The 14,988-nt window shown below is 43.9% G+C and overlaps 1 protein-coding gene across 9 annotated transcripts in view; it reads right to left on the bottom strand.

Annotated features, from left to right (window-relative positions):
* LOC126248683 (F-box/LRR-repeat protein 2) overlaps nucleotides 1-14,988 on the bottom strand; it is a 295,973-nt gene that overhangs the window by 172,146 nt on the left and 108,839 nt on the right. The window lies entirely within an intron of this gene.

Below are 14,988 nucleotides of genomic sequence, written 5' to 3'. Positions count from 1 at the left end.
CTTACACGACCCACTGACAGTGAAATAACTGCGAGTTCCGATGTTCCAACGTCGAAGTGTCGTGATTCATCCTACTAAATATAGAGCAGTCGTTTCCAACCGATGGGTAGTTACACTCTGTTGGAGGAGGAGGAGCAGCAGCAGGAGGAGGAGGAGGAGGAGGAGGAGGAGGAGGGGGTCAGTTATATCTAGTTCAATAAGTACACAAATTTACTTCAAAGATTCGTCAATTATCGCTACTTGTTTAGGTTCTAATATTTATTATCGAGGACTTTCAAACGAGAATCTGGCTGTGGTATGATGAGTGGGCAGGTCGCAGCCTGTGGAACGCATGAATTACGTTATCTGAAGAACGCGGGCATTTAGCGTAGACCACAACTTACTGTAACGGGCCACTTCTTCGGCTTGGCGCATCCACTATTTTGATCGCGTTATCGACTCGCTTTTAGTTCTATGTTTCACCAGCCAGTTTTTCGCTCTTCGGCGGAGCCAAAAGATCTGATAACGTGTGTGTCTCCAAACTGACGTACCCTATGGATGTCTTTCGAAAAATAAATACGCTATACGCCGGATTGCAGAGAATCATGGTGAATATTTTAACAGTGCATACTGAAGTTGCCACGTATCTTCCTAAACTGAGGCGTTACAAATGCAAGGCTGACTCTAATGAGGTTTCAATGATCACAGAACTGAGCATTATTCAGTGCGTGCCTTGAATACTATTGGCATTCACAGATGAAATAAGTCTGCGCATGTCGGGTATCTCTTGGCGAACGGCCTATAGGAAAATTACTGGCAGTTCAAAATGGTTCAAATGGCTCTTTGTACTATGGGCCTTCTGAGGGCATCAGTAGACCGCGGATTTTAGGTAAAAACCTATTTTGTTCCTGAGTTCCTATTTGCATAAAAATTTGTACTTATGCGTTTCATCACTATTTACACTTAATAGCGTTAATTCTATAGGACATAAAAAAGCCTATTTCGACGTTAGTGCCTATTTTTGCCTATTTCGGCTTTAATATCCTAAAAAGTGCCTATTTCATCATGTAAGACAGTGGCTCCACGTTTTTCCACACTATACGACAGATGGAAAAAAACATTTTCTGCCCAGCGTGCAGCAAGGTGGCTAGTTGATACGCGCTCATGCTTCGTATTTGCCTAACACTTCGGTCTTTTTTTATTTTTTTATGTAGCTATCCCTGTTAATACCAAATACTCTTTATAGGTGTTTTATTATTCATATGTAAAAAATAGATCACGAATCTTTAGGTTAGAACCTATTTTTTTTCCTTAGCTCCAATTTGCAGCCGGCCGGTGTGACCGAGCGGTTCTAGGCGCTTCAGTCTGGAACCGCGCGACCGCTACGGTCCCAGGTTCGAATCCTGCCTCGGGCATGGATGTGTGTCTTGTCCTTAGGTTAGTTAGCTTTAAGTAGTTCTAAGTTCTAGGGGACTGATGACCTCAGATGTTAAGTCCCATAGTGCTCAGAGCCATTTGAACCATTTTTTTCCAATTTGCATATAAGTTGGTACTTGTGCATTTCATGACTAACTAAACTGAATACCGTTAGTTATATAGGACCTAAAATTGCGTATTTCGACGTTGAGGCCTAATTTTGCCTATTTCGACATCAAAATCCTGAAAAGTACCTATTTCGTTAATCTGACATAGAGTTCTTGTGTTTTCAAAGACTAGAAAAAGGAAGTAAACTTAGGGCTTTTCGTCTCGTCGAAGGCCATTAGAGACTGTTTACAATTCCTTTTCTTGCCTTACTACCAACAGCACTCGGCACGGGTGAATGGTCATCCATCCAAGTACGCGCCGAGCGCGACAGTGCTTAACTTCGGTGAGCGAATGGGAACCCGTCAAAGATTTGAGTTACACATTAGAATCGAACGTGGGAGTACTAAATGTTATATTTCAAAATATTTTGTTCGTATGATTCTGGCCAGCTGTGTATTTTTGCAAAGAAACGGTTTCATAGGCCTTAAGCTGAGCACGGATTAAAAAATCACAATGTTAATCGTAGACGCCCTCTACAGCTAAATTACTGCCCTTCGCGCATTTTCTCGCTGCTGTCTACAGGCAGTCCTATCAAACTACTCTGTTTCCTCCCATGCACCACAGAAAAAAAAACAGGTCATCGTTCACTTTTTCCCAGAGAAAACAAATCAGTACATTGTGTAGCGACCGACGTGTTAAGTGTTACTGACGTTCTAAGTACAAAATAAATTCTAGTTTCTGTGTGAGAATACTACGCCATGCCGAAAACAGCTAGTTCAAAGTCTACTCATATAAGGCAGTGGCTGCAAGATTTTCCGCATTATACAACAGATGGGAAAATCATTTTCTGCCAAGCATGCAACAAGGAGGTTAGTTGATGTTTTTCTTAGACTTCCTATTTTCCTGTCACTTAGGATTCTTTTTTATCGCTATCCATTAGTAATACGAAATACTCTTTATATGCGATTCTAAACTGCATTTCCCTTTTCTCTAGTATTAGGTTTCGAGTGTTAAGAAATCTCACTTAACTCAGCATGCAGATGGTTCAAAATGGCTTTGAGCACTATGGGACTCAACATCTTAGGTCATAAGTCCCCTAGAACTTAGAACTACTTAAACCTAACTAACCTAAGGACATCACACACACCCATGCCCGAGGCAGGATTCGAACCTGCGACCGTAGCAGTCCCGCGGTTCCGGACTGCAGCGCCAGAACCCCACGGCCACCGCGGCCGGCCATGCAGATGGAATCGCACATAAAGCTAATGTTCAACGAAAGTCAAAATTGAAGCAAACTCTTTTAATCAATAAATCTGGTGAATCCTCCGAAAAAAAAACAATTTCTGAAGTGATTTGTGTCATGCACTTGTGGCAGCAAACATCCCCTTTCGGAAACTAGAAAACCCTATTTTCAGAGGTTTTCTTGAGAAGTACTGCCATCAGTCTATTCCTGCAGAGTCAACTTTACGTAAGAATTATGTGGATTCAGCTTACAATGCTGCATTGCACAGAATCCGAGAAGATGTTGGAGAATCTTGTATATGGATTTCTGTGGATGAAACTACTGACAGTCTTGGCCGTTACATTGCAAACCTGATAACTGGCAAGCTAGATTCAGATGCTCCATCCAGGGCTCATTTGATTTACTCACAACAGCTTGCAAAAGCTAACCAACAAACAATAGCACAGTTTGTGAACAATGGGCTTAAGGTGCTATACCCAAACGGAGTGGATGAGAAAAAGGTGCTTCTGGCAGTCACTATGCTGCTGCGTTTCAACTACTAGAAGTATTCTACCCATTGATGCTGCACGTAACTTGTGTAGTGCATGGGATCAACCGCATAGCAAAGCAAATAAGGCTACAATTTCCTAAAGTAAATAAAGTAATATCTATGGTGAAGAAAATTTTTGTTAAGGCACCATCAAGAATACAGGCATTCAAAGAACAACTTCCAGATGTCCCATTGCCGCCACAGCCTGTTGTCACACGCTGATAGCAGCAGGGTACTATAGTACGCATCTCTCAGCTGTCCAGAAGGTGGTTGAAAATATACCGGAGGATGCTGCATCCGTAACTGCAGCAATGGAGTTACTCAAAGATTCGTCTTTAAAACGGGACTTATCTTACATTAGGGCCCACTACACATTTATGGCAAGAATAATTGTCTTGTGACAGCCAGAGCGAGAGCACCAGCAGCAGCGAGTACTGTTTGTATAAAGCGTTTATTTTGCATTTTGTTTACGACCTTCCACTAAGGAAGGGATTCTAATTGTGTTTATCTGCTCTGCATAGAAACTAACAGTTCTTGATCGTTAGGAGAGAAATTTATTTTGTACTTATTTGCTGCGCTTAGCTTTTAAATAGTTTTTCTGGGAAAACCTAGCGTAGTTTTCGCGTCTCGTATTTCAGTGAGTGTTTCTTGATTATCAGGTAGCTCATCAGAAGATTATCTTGGGAATTTGTCACCGTATAGAGTAGGGTAAACATAGTCATGTGTAGGGACTGTGGTTGTTGTGAGCGGACGCAAGGAGAATTGGCCACTCTTCGGGGGCAGGTGGAGGCTTTGTCTGTTAGGCTCATCGAGCTCGAGGCGCAGGCGTCGGCTCGTAGTGGCGTTGGGGCAACTGTGGTGAGACCTATGCCTACTTCGGTGGCCTTGGAATCACATGGAACCCCTGATGTCGCTGCGTCTTCCGGCAGTGAGCATCTTACCGGTCAGCCATCACTCCAGGGTGAATGGCGGACAGTGGTGGGCTCGCGCGTGCCTGGCCGAAAGGCGAAGGTGGGATCTGGCCGCGTGGCAGCTGCCTTACCCCTTTCCAACAGGTACGGGGTGCTTCCTAGTGGTGATGACATCGTTTCCGAGCCACCACAGGATGCCTCGCCTGTTGGGCCAGTGGCCGATTCTCCGGCAAGGTCCCGACAGTCACAGAGGGCGGGCCTATTACTTATAGGGAGCTCCAACGTTAGGCGGGTTATGGAGCCCCTCAGGAAAATAGCGGGTAGGTCGGGGAAGAATGCCAGTGTGCACTCGGTGTGCTTGCCGGGGGGTCTCGTCCGTAATGTGGAGGAGGCCCTTCCGGCAGCTATTGAACGCACTGGGTGTGACCGGCTGCAGATAGTAGCACATGTCGGAACGAATGACGCCTGCCGCTTGGGTTCTGAGGCCATCCTTGGTTCCTTCCGGCGGCTGGCTGATTTGGTGAAGACAACCAGCATCGCACGCGGAGTGCAAGCTGAGCTTAATATCTGCAGCATAGTGCCCAGAGTCGATCGCGGTCCTCTGGTTTGGAGCCGTGTGGAGGGTCTAAACCAGAGGCTCAGACGACTCTGCGACTATAATGGTTGCAAATTCATCGACCTCCGTTATTGGGTGGAGAACTGTAGGGCCCCCCTAGACAGGTCAGGCGTGCACTACACACCGGAAGCAGCTACTAGGGTAGCAGAGTACGTGTGGCGTGCACACGGGGGTTTTTTAGGTTAGAGGGACCCCCCCTTGGGCGAAACGATAAAATACCTGACGGCTTACCAGAGAGAACATCAGCATCGTTGATAAAGAACGTCCGTCCTCAGAGACCAAAAACAGGAAAAGTTAACGTAATATTGGTAAACTGCAGGAGTATCCAGGGCAAGGTTCCTGAATTAGTATCGCTTATTGAAGGAAATAGTGCGCATATAGTATTAGGAACGGAAAGTTGGTTAAAACCGGAAGTGAACAGTAACGAAATCCTAGACACAGAATGGAATATATACCGCAAGGATAGGATAAACGCCAATGGTGGAGGAGTATTTATAGCAGTAAAGAATTCAATAATATCCAGTGAAGTTATTAGCGAATGCGAATGTGAAATAATCTGGGTTAAGTTAAGTATCAAAGGTGGGTCAGATATGATAGTCGGATGCTTCTATAGACCACCTGCATCAGCAACCGTAGTTGTTGAGCGCCTCAGAGAGAACCTGCAGAACGTCGTGAAGAAGTTTCGTGATCATACTATTGTAATAGGGGGAGACTTCAATCTACCAGGTATAGAATGGGATAGTCACACAATCAGAACTGGAGCCAGGGACAGAGACTCTTGTGACATTATCCTGACTGCCTTGTCCGAGAATTACTTCGAGCAGATAGTTAGAGAACCAACTCGTGAAGCTAACGTTTTAGACCTCATAGCAACAAATAGACCGGAACTTTTCGACTCCGTGAATGTAGAAGAGGGTATCAGTGATCATAAGTCAGTGGTTGCATCAATGACTACAAGTGTAATAAGAAATGCCAAGAAAGAAAGGAAAATATATTTGCTTAACAAGAGTGATAGGGCACAAATCGCAGAATATCTGAGTGACCACCATCAATCGTTCATTTCTGAGGAAGAGGATGTGGAACAAAAATGGAAAAAATTCAGAAACATCGTCCAGTACGCCTTAGATAAGTTCGTACCGACTAAGGTCCAAAGCGAGGGGAAAGATCCACCGTGGTATAACAATCATGTACGAAAGGTACTACGGAAACAAAGAAAGCTTCATCATAGGTTTAAGAGTAGTCGAATCATAGCTGATAAGGAAAAGCTGAACGAAGCGAAAAAGAGCGTAAAGAGAGCAATGAGAGAAGCATTCAACGAATTCGAACATAAAACATTGGCAAACAATCTAAACAAGAACCCTAAAAAGTTTTGGTCATATGTAAAATCGGTAAGCGGATCTAAATCCCCTATTCAGTCACTCGTTGACCATGATGGCACCGAAACAGAGGACGACCGAAGAAAGGCAGAAATACTGAATTCAGTGTTCCGAAACTGTTTCACTGCGGAAAATCGTAACACGGTCCCTGACTTCAGCCGTCGCACGGACGCCAAAATGGAAAATATTGAAATAAACGATATCGGAATTGAAAAACAACTGCTATCACTTAGTAGCGGAAAAGCATCCGGACCAGACGAGATACCCGTAAGATTCTACAGTGATTATGCTAAAGAACTTGCCCCCTTTCTATCAGCAATTTATCGTAGATCTCTGGAAGAACGTAAAGTACCTAGCGACTGGAAGAAAGCGCAGGTCGTTCCCATTTTCAAGAAGGGTCATAAATCAGATGCGAATAATTATAGGCCTATTTCGCTTACGTCAATCTGTTGTAGAATAATGGAACATGTTTTATGTTCTCGTATTATGACGTTCTTAGATAATACAAATCTCCTTCATCATAACCAACATGGATTCCGCAAACAGAGATCATGTGAAACTCAGCTCGCCCTATTTGTCCAAGAAATTCACAGTGCCGTAGACACTGGCGAGCAGATTGATGCCGTATTCCTGGACTTCAGGAAGGCATTTGATACGGTTCCGCACTTACGTTTAGTGAAAAAAATACGAGCTTACGGAATATCGGACCAGGTTTGTGATTGGATTCAGGATTTCCTAGAAGAAAGAACACAACATGTCATTCTTAACGGTTCAAAATCTGCAGATGTAGAGGTAATTTCGGGAGTACCGCAAGGAAGCGTGATAGGACCTTTATTGTTTACAATATACATAAATGACTTAGTTGACAACATCGGTAGCTCCGTGAGGCTATTTGCAGATGACACGGTTGTCTACAAGAAAGTAGCAACATCAGAAGACTCGTACGTATTCCAGGAAGACCTGCAGAGGATTAATGAATGGTGCGACAGCTGGCAGCTTTCCCTAAACGTAGATAAATGTAATATAATGCGCATACATAGGGGCAGAAATCCATTCCAGTACGATTATGCCATAGGTGGTAAATCATTGGAAGCGGTAACGACCGTAAAATACTTAGGAGTTACTATCCGGAGCGATCTGAAGTGGAATGATCACATAAAACAAATAGTGGGAAAAGCAGGCGCCAGGTTGAGATTCATAGGAAGAATTCTAAGAAAATGTGACTCATCGACGAAAGAAGTAGCTTACAAAACGCTTGTTCGTCCGATTCTTGAGTATTGCTCATCAGTATGGGACCCTTACCAGGTTGGATTAATAGAAGAGATAGACATGATCCAGCGAAAAGCAGCGCGATTCGTCATGGGGACATTTAGTCAGCGCGAGAGCGTTACGGAGATGCTGAACAAGCTCCAGTGGCGGACACTTCAAGAAAGGCGTTACGCAATACGGAGAGGTTTATTATCGAAATTACGAGAGAGCACATTCCGGGAAGAGATGGGCAACATATTACTACCGCCCACATATATCTCGCGTAATGATCACAACGAAAAGATCCGAGAAATTAGAGCAAATACGGAGACTTACAAGCAGTCGTTCTTCCCACGCACAATTCGTGAATGGAACAGGGAAGGGGGGATCAGATAGTGGTACAATAAGTACCCTCCGCCACACACCGTAAGGTGGCTCGCGGAGTATAGATGTAGATGTAGAATTACAAGGCTCAGGGAGACCTATCTACGACAGTATTTCATTGCTTGAAGAAGTCAAAATGAAAATTAATGAAGCGCCAGGTGAAGTAGGGGAAAAAGTACGGGCAAAAATGCAAACGGTTTTGCAGAACACTGGCCTGAAAGAGTTGTGCGCAACTGCCGACATACTTAGTGGAAAATCCAGCATTCCTGACTGTAGCATTCCTGTCCAACATGTGCCGAAAATGAAGTACGGTGCTACCATATCTGCTGATGTAGAACGTTCTTTTTCAGGTTATAAATTGATTCTGACTGACAAGCGTCACAGTTTTTCACTAGAAAACCTAGAAAAGATTTTGGTTATTTATTGTGAAGCCAACTATGGTCAGAATATGTGAAACTACGAATGTATTAATTAAACCATTGCCACACCCTTTTTACGGAGATCTTTTTCTTGCAGGAACTCAAAATATTTGGAGGTAAGTTCAGCATTAATGTTGTAGTTTGCTGTGCTGTGCAACTGTGTAAATATTCATTATCCTTGTTTTAATGACTGATATGTTCATACTGTCGACACTGTGTATTTTAATTTATTTTTATTTTCTCTGCATCATTTTTATTAGAGCCTATTTTAGGTTTTATATAGCCTAAATGAACTACTGAAGGAGCCTATTTTAGGTGCCTAAAACACACTTTTTTACGACCTAAAAATCCGTGGTCTAGTCATCAGTCCCCTAGAACTTATAACTAGTTAAAGCTAACTAACCTAAGGACATCACACACATCCATGCCCGAGGCAGGATTCGAACCTGCGACCGTAGCGGTCGCGCGGTTCCAGACTGTAGCACCTAGAACCGCTCGGACACACAGGCCGGCTACTGGCAGTTAAAGTGGATTCTGCGTAGCAGCTTTGCACGTCTACCACTGCCAATCACACGACGTGATTTTGTTTACATTTTCGTGACATCATCTCAGTATCACCGCAATGTCAGGCAACTGTGTCTTAGTGTTGAGGCAGCCATTTGCACTTGGCAGTTGAAATCTGGCAATAACTCCGCTAGCTGTCTAGGATCTTCTGTCGTCGCATGGAGTATACATACTACTTTCTTCATTCGAAAAATCGAGAAATAAATGGAGTTCTAAGATCGTTTTCAGTAAATGTAATATTGTAGCTAGGGAAATTGCACTTTCCTTCAAATTTCGCTGACTCTGCGGAGAAACAGAACTTGGAACAATCACCTGGCGGCGTATATCCATTATTATCAGACAAAGCCTTAAAGAATCAATTTCCATTTGCCACAATTTACATATGTGAAATTGAATTTGTGACTGATACGCATTGGGAGGGAGCGAATCGAATATGAAAATAAGTAGTAGAAACAGCAGAGCCAACCGTCTCATCTATTCATTATTTCCTGGTCTGATAAAAACACGTACAATACAGTTAATTTTTGGTTGCCTGAAGGTTAACTAAATATTTTTTACGACGTTATATTAAAATTGTAGTATTTCTTATTTCAGTCGAACGTTTAATTTGATGCTAAACTTTGTTGGGGGTATTGGTTACGTTTAGACCCGTTTGGGGGTAATGTTCTCAGGGGAACTGTGGCAGCCCAACCCTCATCGATCCTTCTTCAGCTTTTTTTAAAAAATTATTTACTTACCTTACACTCCCTGCGCGAAAAGACAGAACGGACTCTTGTAGTACTTAGTTCTTTTGAAGATACATTGTTGTAGCTATATTTGTTACATAAAGAGAATGTATGTGAAACAAATGAGGTGAACAATTTTTTTCTTACTTGTGGCCCTTTCGTAGTCTGAGTGACTCAGTGAGAGATTTACGGTTCGCGGCAATAGCAAGTCTGTACACCCCTGCTATAACCATTCCTGAGAAACACACGTAGAGAACGGTAAGAGATTTTTAAAGCCTGTAAATATGCCAGTGGAGTTCATCTCAAGATTTATGGAAGTCATTTCCTCGGAATCGCGGTATGTAGTACCAGATGGATTTAAGCGTCAGTTGCAGATACGGGATTTCCACCATACTCGATGTCGACTGACTTAAGGAATGACGGGCTTCTGTGCTTGAAACAAATATGTCGTTCGCAGGTTGTGATGATTGCAACAGTTATGACGGGCTGAGTTAATGTGGCAGTCTTACTATACTCCCAGGGTTCCTTGCTGCCGCCTCCCATATCTCCGCTAGTTGTCACTTCCGCTCCCTTGACACATTTCCGATAACAGCCACGCTTCGTTTACGTCTCACAAGGAGAGGCTACACCCGGCGACCCACTGATTTCGATGAGCTGTGGCATACTAGAGTGTGTTTTAAAAAGGTTGATCCGTATTCACAAGACTATATCTTCTACATGAATGAAGACAGAAATTTGGGTGGATTTTAAGAGAGATTATTTTCAATGGAACCAGCTTATTTTAACAGTATACATCCTTTACATGCCTGGATATAGAATTAGGTTACTTCTGAAAATTACGTTTAAGATCGGAGTATTCATTACCTTTCAAAAATGTTCGATATGACCATGGGAAGCACGTCAAGCATTTCAGTAGGTAGTGAAACCAGTCCCATATTTGTGCGAGCGAGCATTCTCTGCTGTTGCTATTAGGCGTCGCAGTTCACTCAAAGTTATTGCACAAGTTGAGTCATTCACAATTACCCCCAACAACGCCCTACACACACGCACACGCACGCACGCGCATGAAAGTGCGTATAGAGTTATTCATGTGAAAGTGAGCGAAAGTTTTCTAAATGTTTGCGAATCGTGTAACTGGGGACTTGAGTAGCATTCGGGTATTCACCTAGTGGGATGTGGGACACAGCCTGCAAACTAAATCCAGGCTGGCCTGCACACCGACCCTCGTCGTTAATCGAGTTTACGGGCGCCTAACGGCGAGGTTATCAGTGCATCGTTAATCCGCCGGGCAGATTCGATCCGGGAGCGGCGCTTTATAACACGCATAGCTATCTGGGGGAGAAAGCTTAGGCTACTTTGCTTCTGCCTGCTCATTCATTTCCCTGGATTCTAACGTGCCCTGGTACACAACAGTATACTAGAATCTTCCCCCGTTTCTGTAGCGAGATAAGGAAGTCTTATGATATTACTCATTTTTCTCTCCTGGGTACAACTGTCTGACAGCTTGGACGGCTGAGCGGCAGTCTGGGCAGTTGAGATAAGTGAAATCGTGTCTACATTAAAAGGCAATTAGAGTTTAACATACATACAGCGCCATTAGAGGCGGTTCACGTGTTCAGTTGAAGGACGGAAGTGGGTACCAAGCTGAACTCTCTAAGAACACATCCCGGGAACAGAAAACCCAATTTTGAATGACTGGAGTGTTTGGAATACCACGTAAACTAACTCAAATCTCTCTCTCTCTCTCTCTTTCTCTATCTCATCTTTACATTTCGTATATTCGCTAATAAGAAAGTAATTCGCCAGATTATTATGACTCATCTGGCCAGTCTACGCCGGGCTTCGCTTCACCTCGCTTAATGAGCCGGCCGAAGTGGTCGTGCGGTTAAAGGCGCTGCAGTCTGGAACCGCAAGACCGCTACGGTCGCAGGTTCGAATCCTGCCTCGGGCATGGATGTTTGTGATGTCCTTAGGTTAGTTAGGTTTAACTAGTTCTAAGTTCTAGGGGACTAATGACCTCAGAAGTTGAGTCCCATAGTGCTCAGAGCCATTTGAACCAGCCTCGCTTAATGTAAGTTGACTTAAAGTAACCTGAAGTTAAAGTCAATACACTATTAGCCATTAAAATTGCAACACCAGAAAAGACAGGAAATAGTGAAAGATAACTTATTGTGTGTATATAATATAGCAGAAACAATGCGGTATTAAATATGTTTATGATTTAGGGGTGTTCAAAATGTTTCAAATGGCTCTGAGCACTATGGGACTTAACTTCGGAGGTCATCAGTCCCCTAGAACTTAGAACTACTTAAACCTAACTAACCTAAGGACATCACACACACCCATGCCCGAGGCAGGATTCGAACCTGCGACCGTAGCAGTCGCGCGGTTCCGGACTGCGCGCCTAGAACCGCGAGACCACCGCGGCCGGATAGGGGTGTACTAGGTAAGAAATTTAGTACACAACGCTGCCACCTCTGGCAGCAATAACCGTTCTGACCTGACGGGTATCGAATCGAACTGATCTTTGACGACAGATACGGGCACATCAGTCTATGCAGCTTCATATTCATCCGAGTCCATCATTTACAATGGTAAGTGAATGGTGACGTATCAGTCTCTACACAACACATGACCAGATGTTTTCAACTGGTGAGAGATCTGCGGACCTTGCCGACTAGGGAAACAGTCGAACACCACCTGTGTATAGAAACGGGTCAGGATAGCAGAGGGCTACATGAGGTCTTTCGTTTTGTTTTTGAAAGATAACCTCACAAGTAAACGGCGAAGATGGGGCACAGTCACTGGCCTTAATACATAAGAAATTTAACGGCTGTTGTGAAAATTGCAAACTATGCGAACCACAGGTGATCGTGTTGCATACACGATGGCACCTACGCAGACCAGTATCATTTGTTGTCCACAGTCCAACGTGATGCTGTGTGCAGCAGATTTACCTGTCTGAAAAGACGACAAGGTGCGACTTATATATTCAGCGTTGTCATTGGGCGCACCACTGACGGCGCGACTGTCTCTGCGTGGCCGAGCGGTTCTAGGCGCTTCAGTCTGGAACCGCGCGACCGCTACGGTCGCAGGTTCGAATCCTGCCTCGGGCATGGATGTATGTGATGTCCTTAGGTTAGTTAGTTTTAAGTAGTTCTAAGTTCTAGGGGACTGATGACCTCCGAAGTTAAGTCCCGTAGTGCTCAGAGCCATTTGAACCATTTTGACTGTCTCTGCTGCCGCGTCGATGGCAGCCGCAACAATAGTCGCAGTGCTGGCAGGTTTTGATGCTCCAGACTTCTTAACACCGTCCGTCTGCAAATTCATCTTTGCGAACAAGCCCATCTCCCGAATCTAGCTACTTTGCGTGACTGTCTGATCTTGCACGCCAGAGCGAACAACATGTCTGTCCTATCGGGCGTTGATCTCTCGATGCGGCTGAGATTCTGTATGTCGATGGGTATGGACCTCCTGAACCTATCGATTGCATTTCGTATAGCAGTCGTGAGATCCGGAACGATAAACCGCAGCCTCGATAGGCCACAATACTAACGATGTACAACTTACAGCTACGTCTATACTGCGCGATCACTGTCAAAGTGCCTGGCACAGGATACGTACCAGTATACCAGTTATTAGGGCCTTTTCTCGTTCCATTCGCTTATCACGTATGGGGGAGTCGGGAAATGATTGTTTCATTGCCTCTGTGCGTGCTGTAATTAATCTAATTGTATCCTCGCGATCCTTATGGGAGCGATACGTAGGGCCTGTATACTGCTATAGTCATCACTTAAAGCTGATTTTTGAAAGTTTGTAAGTAGGTTTTGTCGTGATAGTTTACGTCTATCTTCAAGAGTCTGCCAGCTCAGTTTCTTCAGCATCTCTGTTACTGTCTCTCTGCCGGACAAGCCTGTGAACATTCGTGCTTACTTTCTCTGTATGGGCTCAATATCCCCTGTTGGTCCTATCTGATACGAGTCTCACACACACTTGAGCAGTATTCTAGGATGGACCACACGAGTGATTTACAAGCAATACCTGTCTGCAAGCAATCTCCTACGTAGACTAACTACGTTTCCTTAGCAATCTACCAATAAACCGCCACTTCAGTCCCTCGTATGCGTTACACCCAAGTATCTGTATGAGTTTACGGATCCCAACAGTGTTCACTCACATTATATTCATAGGATATAATGCTTCTTTCGTTTTGTGATGTGCACAATTTTGGATATTTGAATATTTAAAGCAAATCGCCAATCATTGCGCCATCTTACCGTATCTGACTTAATATTTGTAGCATCGTTCAGAATGTAGTTCGCTGTAGATAAATGCATTACTGCGAAAAGTCTGAGGTAACTATTAATATTGTCCGCAACGTCATTAATGTACAAGGTGGTTATAATTCAACTTTCACTGCTTAACATGGCCCTTATGGAAAACTAGCGACCGTACGACAGTGAAACTTTATTGGACCACTTGTAAGGACACGTGGAAGAGAAGTAACGAATAAACAATCGAAAGAAAAAGATTTTAATTTCAAGTAACTATTTGTCACTTGTGTACCATATTTACATTCCAGATTACAAACACTGCTCAATGTGATGACTATCTGCGTTCACGACAGCCTGGAACAGCACTACAGATTTCTCCACTGTTGCACAACACAACGGTGGACCACGGAATGTCCAATGACACATCTCCTGCGCTGCTTGATGATCGCACAATAGTCCAGCATTCTCGCCCACGGAACAGTAATTTCTTCAACAGTTTGTGGCGCAATCGGCCATCGACCTCTCCCAGCACCAATTAGAAAATCGCCAATTAATTTCAACTCCCGAATCTTGCTCTTCAACCGCGGTGCGGGAAGAGGACCTCTCCGTATTCCTTTACTGCGTCGATACTTACGAAGAGCAGCAGCACTATTGCTGTTGTTTTGATAGAACAGCTTATTGCGTAAAACCCTCCTCACCTCGTCCAGACGTGTGTCGACTGTCTGCCGCTGTTATTACACTGATGCTTGTGCTTCAACCCTACATCGTCGTACTAGTACCGGTAACTAATGACAAGCTATGTCACCAACAATGCAAATCCTGCAGCACACAGTCTGAACACCATTTCTATAAAGCTGGGTACCCATATAGTACAAAGTTTTCCGTCTACACTGTCTCAAGAAGCAAAAGTTTAATTATAACCACACTGTACAACGTGAACAGTATGGGTCCTAACACACTTCTCTGGGGTATACCTAAAGTTACTTTTACATCTGTCGATGACTCTCAATCCAAGATAACGTGGTGTGCCCTCCCTACCAAGAAATCCTGAATTCAGTAAAAAATTTCGTCTGATACCCCATACGATACGACTTTCGATAATAAGCGTAGGTGTGGTACTGAGTCGAGTGCTTTTCCGAAATCGAGAAACAATGCCTGACTGACTGACTTACTTGATCCATGGCTTTTAAGAATAT

The sequence above is a fragment of the Schistocerca nitens genome, chromosome 3 (genome assembly GCF_023898315.1).
Source record: "Schistocerca nitens isolate TAMUIC-IGC-003100 chromosome 3, iqSchNite1.1, whole genome shotgun sequence".
Classification (NCBI taxonomy): Eukaryota; Metazoa; Arthropoda; class Insecta; order Orthoptera; family Acrididae; genus Schistocerca; species Schistocerca nitens.
Note: the sequence above shows the minus strand (reverse complement) of the source record. Positions and strands in the feature narration are given on the sequence as shown.